Genomic DNA, 8,481 nt, shown 5'->3' with positions numbered 1-8,481 from the left:
GGTTGAGCCGTTGTTGCTCCTAGAAGTTTCCACTTAACAGCACTTACAGTTGACCAGAGCAGCTCGAGCAGGGCAGAAATTTAACGAACTGATTTGTTGGAAAGGTGGAGTTTTATGATGGTGCCACGTTGAAAGTCACTGAGCTCTTCAGTAAGGCCATTCTACTGCCAATGTTTGTCTATGTAGATTGCATGGCTGTGTGCTCAATTTTATACATCTGTCAGCATCGGGTGTGGCTGAAATAGCCAAATCCACTCATTTGAAGGGGTGTCCATATACTTAAAAAAAAATATATATATATATGGTGTATTTGCTTTAATTCGTTAGTTTGTTATTTCACACTGGAGCTTCCAATACAATAGAGAAAACAAAGTAAAAGAATAAGAGTAAAGTTAGCAAAGGAGAGAGAGAGAGAGAAAGAGGGAAGAGAGAAAAATATAAGTTTTGGATGATCTTGGACTGTTGGATCTGATCGATGGGATAATGACTCAGAGCGCTGATCATTTGATTGCATTGTCTTCTATTTTACCAAGCACCTTTTTCCTCTAGTTGTTCACCTTATTCTCCTCCGAATCTCCTCTTCCACCTACTTTAGGCTCTCCTCTCCACCTCGTCCTGTTACTGTTCCTTCTCTTTCTTCTCCCATCCTATCCTTCTCTTCTTCTCCCCCCTTCTCCACAAGACTAGACCTGGCTTAAGGCAGATGTGGATAACCCTAGCCAAGCAAAGAAAGGCGAAATGACTACAACCCAGAGAGCGCTCTCTCTCTCTTTCCCCCTCTCCTTTGTCTTCTACACATTCATCCGTAGACAAGCATCTCCCTAAATCAAACTGTACACATAAACCAAGCAAGCAGAAAGAAGAGGAAGAAAGGGACCTAGTCTAGACCTTACACACAAATATAAAATTTTAAATAAGGGAGTTTACATACATTAGAATAGTGTTTCCCAACTCCAGTCCTCGAGGCGACAAAACAAATGTGTCCTGTTGGGGGTACTTGTGACCTGGAGTTGGGAAACACTGCATTAGAATAGCCATACTGCCACTGACTGAAAATCCATACCGGGGGTGGCAGTGGACTTATCTCTGGAGAGCAGGGTGGGGAGAGAGACATAGCTGAGACTCAGCTGTGTGGATTTGTTACTTTTGTGTCAACTGAACATGCCTGCAGACAGGGAGTGTATTCCTCCTCCTCTCTGGCAGTCTACTCTCCTGAACATGGGAGACCTGTTAACAGGTTACAGATGTGTGCTGCTTGGAGCAGGTCTGACTGCAGCCAACACAGAGCACTGTCAGTGAGCAGTGCTTCACTCAGTTTAAGGAACACATGGAAATGTCAAGATACACCCACACACTTGTATACACATAGGGATATAGACTACTAGTCATATTACATGCTATGTCACGGACAATCACATTCATACATACATTCACATGCCTACAGACATGAAACCCACATGCACACACGCATGGACACTCTCTCTCACTCTCTCTCTCTCGCTCTCTCTCTCTCTCTCACACACACTCTCACACACACACACACACACACACACACACACACACACACACACACACACACACACACACACACACACACACACACACACACACACACACACACACACACACACACACACACACACACACACACACACACACACACACACACACACCCCTGACCCCTTACACACAATCCGAGATATGCATACACAATCACCTCAAACACACACGGTCACACACAAACTTTGGCACTGGATTCAAAGTAAACACTTTCACCTTTGCATCACTGTGGTTATAAATCAATCTATGAAAATAAAGCCTTCCATAACTCTCCCCTGACATATTCAACCAATATAACTCATCAATCATAAAGTAACACCCTAAGGCAATTGGGTACGATGGTTCCTCAGGGAATGTCACAGGATAGGCAGGCCCTTCTGCATGTGTAGAAGTTAATGGGGATGTTAAAAAACTAAACTAAACCATGCTGTCACTCATTTCCAGGCTTGACATTGTACATACTAGAGCACTTCAAGTCAATTCTCCATCATTTCAATGATTGAAAAACTGTGGTCTCTCTCTCTCTCTCTCTCTCTCTGTGGATGGAGGACTGTGGCTGACTATATGCATATCTTACTGGCTGTGTTAATTTTGTGGGAGTTTAAGTGGATCCTTTGGAGTTTGGTCATTAATTGGAGTTTAGTCATTTGTGTTTGGTCCAGAACATCCCGCTGACCACACCACTCTCCCTTGAGGCAAATAAAACAGTAAATTGTTCAGCCAAGTTTCCTACATTTATCATGTTGCGCTCTATACAGTAACAATGCATGCTAGAAATCGTTAAAGGGAAATGTCACCGCTGCTCTATTACACTGTGTATGTCCATTAATATGTTTTAACATATTCTGTCAAAGAAATTGAAAATTTCCTCACTTCACGCAATTATGAGCGTTTCTGCATCTCATTGGTAGAAACGGGTCAACTACATTTCCTGGTTGTAAGCAAACCACAATATCCAGAATTCCTAGCGATTTCAGCGGAGGTGGGTCCAGTGGAGGTGGATATCTAAATGTCTGTTTGGAGCCAGCACTTTCAGCCGGAGGATTTCGATATGGACCTGAAGTCTCAGCTGATGAGGTTGCCAGTGCATCGAATGTTTTAAAGTGATGGTATTCCATTGAATTTCCCCTTCACTTCAAAGAGGAAAGGTACCCGATCAGCCAACATCAGCACAGCAGAAAATAAGTCGAACTGAGCTAACTACGTTTGTTTATCTAAACCAAAATCTAACTAGCTAGCTCTTATAATACGCTGGCTAGACATTCCAAAGCAAATCAATGTAATTAGCTAGCAGCTATCTGGCAAAGTGATTTGTAACTTTGCAAGCTAGCATTGGCTACATTAGATTACGTAGCTACAGCCCACCGGATCGTAGCAAGCTAACTAACTAACTGACTTACTAACAGTACCGTAGATGCTAACGTGACTATGTGTTCGATCCCATCGATATCTGCAGCGGCATCAACATCAAGCTCAGCACCAGGAACTAGTGTAAGTTACCTTTGCTAAACCTTTCAATGATAACATGATGAGTAAATAATTATACTGTAGCTAGGCTTATACATGGTCCGTGTCTTGTTGTCATAGCTGGTGTGTTTACAATCAGGCTACAACTTCTACTGTCGTTTTGTCTGTGTAGTGGAGGCTTAGTTGATTGTTCATACCAGGCTGGAAGTCTACTTTGGAGAAAATAAGGTATTAGTAAGGAGGGGTGTGTGTGTGTGTGTGTGTGTGTGTGTGTGTGTGTGTGTGTGTGTGTGTGTGTGTGTGTGTGTGTGTGTGTGTGTGTGTGTGTGTGTGTGTGTGAGAAGGTTAATCTATTGATGTGAGGGGGTGGGTGTATATAATACCTTGTTTTCGTGTGTATTGATGCGGGACACATTTGTAAAATGTTGGCTAATCACTAATACCGAGTGTCCTACATATGCTTTGGCATGGGGGAGAGAGGCTGTTAGTGTACTCTTCCAACATATGTACTGTATTGTTAGCAGTGCTTGTCTCCCCAACAACACAACTGTAGGCACTCATATACAACAATACACAACTGGACTGTCTACAAGTCAAGCCCCCATCAAACATTTCACATCTTTGTTAACAGTCCATCTCAATGCCCCATTATTGACTCTGAGTGTAACAGAACACATACTGTACCCGTCTACTGTATCCTTTTTTGGTTCAAGTTTTATTGGTCGTATGTACCAATAAACACATGGTATACATCATCCCCAAAAACTTTTACTTGCAGGTTCCTTCACGATAATGCAACAACAATGAGATATTGTAAAAGATAAGAATACAAACATAAAGTAAATGGCAGTAGAATATAATAAACATTTTACCATAAGTATTATACAGGAAGGCACAATGTATAGTACAATATTTACATGTGTATTGGAGAAGGAGGGTGTGTGAGGGACAAGGGTATAAATTGAGCAGTATAATAACAGTTTGGTAGCAGTAGTTGTGATGTGTGCTAAGGTGCAGAGAATCAAAGCAGGTGGTCAGTCAAGTTCAAGTATTCATCAGTCTTGTAGATACCAACAGGCTCAGAGAATTTCTATTAGACCTCATTCTCCGATACCATCTGCCTGACGGTAAGGGAGAGAACAGCTTGTGTCTGGTGTATGTGGGGTCCTTAATAATGAGACTTCCTCAAGCACCGTTTCGAGTAGATGTCCTGGATGGGTGGAAGCATGGTCCCAGTGATGTATTGGGCCGTCTTCACCACCCGCTGGAGGGTTTTGTGGTCGTGGACGGAGCAATTTCCGTACCAGGCCGTGATGCAACCGGTCAGGGCTCTCTCGATGGTGCAGCGGTAGTATTTAGAGAGGACCCGGGGCGGCATGCCAAATTTCTTCTGCCGTTTACAGATTAACATGGTTTCTTGTATGGTTACAACATCCTCATGATCAGTCTTTGTTTTACATATCCTCATCAGTATTCATGTCTTTCCAGGAGACTTGCAGTACAAACACATCTTCTGTAAGAGGTCGACACAGTGGGTGGTGAAGAAAGTGTATTAGCCCAGGACCCACCACTTCAGGGAGAGGCTTGTCCACCTGTCTGTGGAGTGCAAAACAACTTAGAATGTTGTCTACAAGGAGCCAGAGACACAGCTCCCCAAACCCAACATCCCTGCCAACATCGCCACAGCGTCAGTCTGCAACACCAGCTTCCATTACCCAACAAGATGAGGTTCACCAGCTGAAGAACAGTCTGAAACCTGCCTGGAGCATTCAGCCAACACAACATCCATATTCCGTTAGTCTGATGTTGTAGTATAATATAGAATGCCTAGTATGCTCACAACTGCATTGTGTTATAGATAGTGCTAGCTCTGGTACATAAACTCAAAAAACAAAATGTCCCTTTTTCAGGACCCTGTCTTTAAAAGATCATTCGTAAAAATCCAAAGAACTTCACAGATCTTCATTGTAAAGGGTTTCCCATGCTTGTTCAATGAACCATAAACAATTAATGAACGTGCACCTGTGGAAAGGTCGTTAAGACACCAACAGCTTACAGACAATTAAGGTCACAGTTATGAAAACGTAGCACACTGAAGAGGCATTTCTACAGACTCTAAAAAACACCAAAAGAAAGATGCCAAGGGTACCTGCTCATCTGCGTGAACGTGCCTTAGGAATGCTGCAAGGAGGCATGAGGACTGCAGATGTGGCCAAGGCAATAAATTGCAATGTCCGTACTGTGAGACGCCTAAGACAGCGCAATAGGGAGACAGGACGGACAGCTGATCATCCTCGCAGTGGCAGACCACGTGTAACAACACCTGCACAGGATCAGTACATCCGAACATCACACCTGCAGGACAGGTACATGATGGCAACAACAACTGCCAGAGTTATACCAGGAATGCACAATCCCTCCATCAGTGCTCAGACTGTCCGCAATAGGCTGAGAGAGGCTGGACTGAGTGCTTGTAGGCCTGTTGTTAGGCAGGTCCTCACCAGACATCACCGGCAACAACGTCGCCTATGGGCACAAACCCACCGTCGCTGGACAACACAGGACTGGCAAAAAGTGCTTTTCACTGATGAGTCACGGTTTTGTCTCACAACGGGTGATGGTCAGAATCCCGTTTATCGTCGAAGGAATGAGCGTTACACCGAGGCCTGTAGTCTGGAGCGGGATCGAGTTGGAGGATCCGTCATGGTTTGGGGCGGTGTGTCACAGCATCATCGGACTGAGCTTGTTGTCATTGCCGGTAATCGCAACGCTGTGCGTTACAGGGAAGACATCCTCCTCCCTCATGTGGTACCCTTCCTGCAGGCTCATCCTGAAATGACCCTCCAGCATGACAATGCCACCAGCCATACTGCTCGTTCTGTGTGTGATTTCCTGCAAGACAGGAATGTCAGTGTTCTGCCATGGCCAGAGAAGAGCCCGGATCTCAATCCCATTGAGCACGTCTGGGACCTGTTGGATCGGAGGGTGAGGGCTAGGGCCATTCCGCCCAGAAATGTCCGTGAACTTGCAGGTGCCTTGGTGGAAGAGTGGGGTAACATCTCACAGCAAGAACTGGAAAATCTGGTGCAGTCAATGAGGAGGAGATGCACTGCAGTACTTAATGCAGCTGGTGGCAACACCAGATACTGACTTACTTTTGATTTTTACCCCCCCCCTTTGTTCACAGACACATTATTCCGTTTCTGTTGGTCACATATTGGTGGAACTTGTTTAGTTTATGTCTCAGTTGTTGAATCTTATGTTCATACAAATATTGACATTGATAGACATAGATTTGTTTACATTAAGTTTGCTGAAAATAAATGCAGTTGACAGTGAGAGGACATTCATTTTTTTGCTTAGTTTATGTATATAATGGCGTTTGATCAAAAGTTTTATATAACACTTTTTAAAAACCTCTTAAAGGATCCGCCCCTTTAAAAAAAGAAATTCACGTAAAATGTCATACCCAAATCTAACTGTCTGGAGCTCAGGCCCTAAGGAAAGGATATGCATATTCTTTGTACAATTTGAAAGGAAACACTTTGAAGTTTGTGGAAATGTGAAAGGAATGTAGGAGAATGTAACACTTTATATCTGGATAGAGATTACTTCAAAGAAAAAACAACTTTTTGTGTGTATCATCATCTGTGAAATGCAAGTGAAATGCCATAATGTATTATTCCTGCCCAGCTGCAATTTAGATTTTGGCCACTAGATGGCAGCAGTGTATGTGCAAAGTTTTGGACTGATCCAATGAACCATTGCATTTCTGTCAAATATTTTGCGCCAATTTAGCCCAAATGTGCCTAATTTGTTTATTAATAACGTTTCATTTTCAAAGCGGTGCACTCTCCTCAAACAATAGCATGGTATTATTTCACTGTAATAGCTACTGTTAATTGGACAGTGCAGTGGGAAATGTTCTTGTTCCTTACAACCTCATGCTAATCGCATTAGCCTACGTTAGCTCAACCGTCGCGCAGGGGACCCACCAAGCCTGAAGAAGTTTTAAAGTATAGTGACTAGATGATTACAGCTGCACCAGAAATCAATAAATTGTTGTCTTCAACTTCTGGATCTATTAATTGTGATATTCATTAAATGTACCTGTATTTGGATAAACTAGCTACAAACTTAATTCTAAAACAAGTGATGCAGGGAGTTGGTGTATCATTTCAACTTTAATTTGCTGGCAAGTAAACATGTTTCAATAAAACAGTAGATTAGTCTATCAATATAGCAAATAAGTAGACATGGCTTCTATTTAAGAAAAAGTTTATTTTCTCTGGAGACCGAGGTGAATTAGCACAGCAGTATGCAGGAATAGTTAAGGCAATGTATGACATACTGTATATACAGTAGAATAAAAATATACTACTAACGCCTATAATAAATACTATAGTTCTACAGTGGGAATACTTGCAAATGGTGTTTTTGGGTGGTTCAGAGTCACTTTGATACATGGGCAGATTGTTTTCTGGGACCTTTCACATCTCCTCTTGAGTCATTAACTTCTTGGTATCCAAGCGATATTGTCTGAGAGAGAAAGACAAAAACGCTATAAGACATTCATGGGCAATCGCTGTGTACTGTCTGTTCCTACTGTAGTAGCATGGTGTAGAAAATGAGACATCTCACAGACACGTGTTAGCTAGCTAGCTACAACACACAGGTATAGTTACTCCAAGACTAATAGGTATAGCAAACAAAGCTAGCTAGCTAAACTTGGCTAGCTTGGCTTGTAGTCGTACGAGCAAGCCCCGTTATAGCTGAATCGATCACGGAATTGTACTGTACTAAACAACACTGCCTTGTGTAAAAAGAGCTTATATTGCTAGCTAGCTGCCGACACCAAAACAACTTACTGGTTTGTCATTTGCCCTGCTTGCTGGTCTTGTTGTTCTTTTTCTCACTGTCTCAACTTCTCACTGTGTATTCCTGTTCATGTATGTATGTTCCTTTGTAAAATAACATTAAAGAAAGGATCTATCAGAAGCATTACCCTTGTAATTATTGAGCAATTTTGGATAAACACTCCATATAGTGTTTAGAGGTGAAGTTTCCGTTTTAATGTAAAGATTATTGTAATCATGAAGAAAACTCTAGGTTTCTCACGTGACCTGGGTTCTATAAGCATATAAGTGCGATGTCTTGCTATAGGATGTACCTGGGCGTGTCCATGAGCTTGAAGTATCCAATCACACAGCGTCTGTTGGAGACTGACAGACCGGTCAAGTGGTGAATGAGGTGAACCCCTCTCCTCTGTAAAGGGAGCCACTCGCCCGCCAAGCTGGTATTTCTCAAGCATGCCTCTATACCTTGCGCTTTTGCGAGCAGTGGAAAGCTGTGAAACTAATTGCAAAATTCTGTGAACTTTCAATAAATTCCCTGTTTTTCCAGAAATCCTGGTTGGAGGATTCTGGATTTCCTGCTTATTCCCTCCTGATTACA

General features: G+C 42.6%; 1 long non-coding RNA gene across 1 annotated transcript; it reads left to right on the top strand.

The window, feature by feature from the left end:
- Nucleotides 1-2,552: 2,552 nt before the first annotated feature.
- LOC135505876 (uncharacterized) lies at nucleotides 2,553-8,025 on the top strand. The gene is made up of 2 exons (XR_010450321.1): nucleotides 2,553-3,051; nucleotides 4,516-8,025. It is a non-coding gene; the product is annotated as an uncharacterized LOC135505876 (long non-coding RNA).
- Nucleotides 8,026-8,481: the final 456 nt, after the last annotated feature.

The sequence above is a fragment of the Oncorhynchus masou genome, chromosome 19, assembly GCF_036934945.1.
Source record: "Oncorhynchus masou masou isolate Uvic2021 chromosome 19, UVic_Omas_1.1, whole genome shotgun sequence".
In the NCBI taxonomy this organism is placed as follows: domain Eukaryota; kingdom Metazoa; phylum Chordata; class Actinopteri; order Salmoniformes; family Salmonidae; genus Oncorhynchus; species Oncorhynchus masou.
The sequence above is the reverse complement of the archived record's forward strand: the minus strand, read 5'-3'. Positions and strand labels throughout refer to the sequence as shown.